The sequence below is a fragment of the Austrofundulus limnaeus genome, unplaced genomic scaffold (genome assembly GCF_001266775.1).
Source record: "Austrofundulus limnaeus strain Quisiro unplaced genomic scaffold, Austrofundulus_limnaeus-1.0 Scaffold226, whole genome shotgun sequence".
NCBI classification, from domain to species: domain Eukaryota; kingdom Metazoa; phylum Chordata; class Actinopteri; order Cyprinodontiformes; family Rivulidae; genus Austrofundulus; species Austrofundulus limnaeus.
Window position 1 is genome coordinate 630,883 of NW_013952628.1, and position 2,668 is coordinate 633,550.

At 40.8% G+C, this 2,668-nt stretch overlaps 1 protein-coding gene across 1 annotated transcript in view; it reads right to left on the reverse strand.

Moving 5' to 3' along the window:
* The window catches only part of rusc2 (RUN and SH3 domain containing 2), a 27,102-nt gene extending 26,482 nt beyond the window's left edge, over positions 1–620 (reverse strand). Inside the window, exon 1 of the mRNA XM_014019689.1 lies at positions 516–620. The gene's annotated coding sequence lies outside the window, so the exon portion shown is untranslated. The remainder of the gene's footprint in view (positions 1–515) is intronic.
* Between the last annotated feature and the right edge of the window lie 2,048 nt (positions 621–2,668).

Below are 2,668 nucleotides of genomic sequence, written 5' to 3' on the forward strand. Positions count from 1 at the left end.
ACTACTTCTGTGATATTACTACTACTTCTACTTCCTGTTATCTTCTTCGTCATCGTCTTTTTCACCAGTAGAAACAGTCGGTTGTTGATCACGTGACTCCCGTGACGCGAAAAAAGTGTTTCCATTACAGTTTTGCGAAAAACACCAATTTCTATACGGCCGAAAAACCACCTCATCCTAACGCAAAAACATTTTGTTGAAAAATGTAATTTTTTTTAACTGACGTGTTTCCATTGAGCAAATTTATTTTTGAAATTCTAATTTGCGCATTTTCATGGTCAATGGAAACGCAGCTTGTGACACTTTAACATTTTAGGCTGAAAATAATGAGTAAATAAAAGAAAAACACTTTTGGATTTTACAGTTGCAGATATGAAACAGACTTAAAGGTTCTCAGATTAACAGGTTTAAAAGATAATTTAAACGAGGTAAAGTGTTAGGATGTGACTTTCGCTGCCAGCATCAAACAGCGCTGCAAATCCTATCTGAACATAATGACGGTGCAAATGACCAACCCCAACAGCGTAGAATCAAACCACAGCCGAAACACGCAGTCAGGAACACTGCACATCCGGCCTCCACAGACCCTCGGTTACATAACAGGAGACACATTCCAGGATGAGGAGGAACAGCTGAACACAGAGAACAGGCTCCTCGCCCCGACGCTCTGACTCAGACCAGGGTCTTAAGACCGTGATGGCCAGGCGCTAATCTGGTAAGAGCTCTGTGATTAGCTCAGAGGTCACCGGTCTGACTGACGCAGACGCATTCAGAGGAGAAAAACACTCTCACTGCGCTCTACTGTAAACTGTACAACTTATGTGTGCGAATCAACAACAAATTCATCTCATGTTGAGAAATAAAAGTTGTTTTTTTTGCATCATGAAATTGTGATGTCTTGCTTGTTATGATAACACTCATAGTATGTCTCCTGTATGACTCTCTGAGGTAGAGCCATGTTTGTGTAGCCTAAAGTCAATTAGCTGGTTTACACACAGTTAATCATTAAAGTGCCCATGACATAATTTTTTTTGTAATAAAAATGAACATATTTTAGGAAAGATAATATCAATAACATTTTGCAAAAAAATTCACTCTGCTGAGATGAACGGTTGTTGAGATATTTGCATGTGAAGAAACAGGAAGTGATGTCAAAGGGGAATGTCTGCATGTAAACAGAGCAGTGCTACAATAACTAATAAACACTGATGTTTCTGTAGATTATTTTGAGGCACTATCAGAGATGAAGAAGAGTCAAAGTTCAAATAATATCGATTCAGTAAACAAAGACCGAGAGTTTTCTTTCTTGAAGAGCTCCCCTTTGATGTCACTTCCTGTTTCAGTGTGGCTGAGCCAAGTTCAACAGAAAACATGCCAGTTATGTGGCAAAACAAGTAAAATCATGTTTCTTAAATCTAAAAATGTTTTCTTTTATTTTTGTATTTGAAGGTTATGCATGTCACAGGTACTTTAATTTAATATCATAAACAGAACATACTATTAAAATTGTAAAGAATTGAAAATTTATGAACAAGCCAATCAGAACTTTGGTTCTGGAGGAAAAAAAAGGCAGACAGAATAAAAATAAAAATAGTCAGCTGTTTTCACAGAGTGGATTTTTAAGTGGCAAAGCTTATGTTAATCCTGCAGCCATGACACAATATTGTTTGATCTGCCTGATGTCCACAATTTACCTCAACACAACCGGAAAAGCTTGCACATGCATTTCAAAATAAATGCCTTGATGTAATACTACAGCACATTCCCGGCACTTCATCAATGTGTGAATTTAAACTGCTGCCAAATAAAGCAAGAGTCCGTCTGAACGATCATTTAAAACATTTTTCCGGGGTTCAATCTTACAGATGGCGTCCTATTGTGCTTTTATTTTGAAACCCGTCACCGGAAGTTGTACGAACGAACCCCGGAACTTGACGCTGTTTTGCCTGATTCCGCCGATTGTTTAGGTGCGTGTGTGCGTGTGCGTGTGTGTGTGATCAAAATGGTGATAAACAGGCCTCTAATAAAGCCACGCTGTGACACATTTATTTCCCTCAAACGACTAAATACGTTAATAAACGTGACGTAATTTCAACATAAACGTCTCGAGCCTTTAACGGGACGGATAGCGGATGATGTGTCAAACCGTTACCACGCGCGAACCTGCCTTAACGTCACCAGCTAAACATCTATCCATTAAATCCTACCATAAAAAACCTGCTGTTCATCATCAACTAATCGCTGTTTAGCTAACAATGCTAATGATGCTACTGTAGCTAATAAACAGAAGCTGCGTCTTTCTTCGAGGGGTTAAAGGAGCCTTTTCTTCTTTTTCCCACCCGCTCCTCTCATCCAGCTCCGAGCAAAAAGCCAAATAAATCAATAATCAAAGTCTTACCTTGTCGCTCGTAGCCGGGGCTCGATCTGTTTTCAACAGAAAGCATCAGCAGCGGGTAACCGAGCGAGCTGCTGGTGGGCTCCGGGTGGGAGAGACTGCGGGCAATCAGCGGCGGAGCATCTTCATCATCATCATCGTCATCCCGGATGGGAGGATCTGGATCAGCACGTCAGCCTGAGGTCACAGCTCGGTCCCGGTTCGGTCCCAGACCGGATTATGCAACCCTGGGTGGGACACATTTCACTCATTACAACACAGACAGCTTCATAT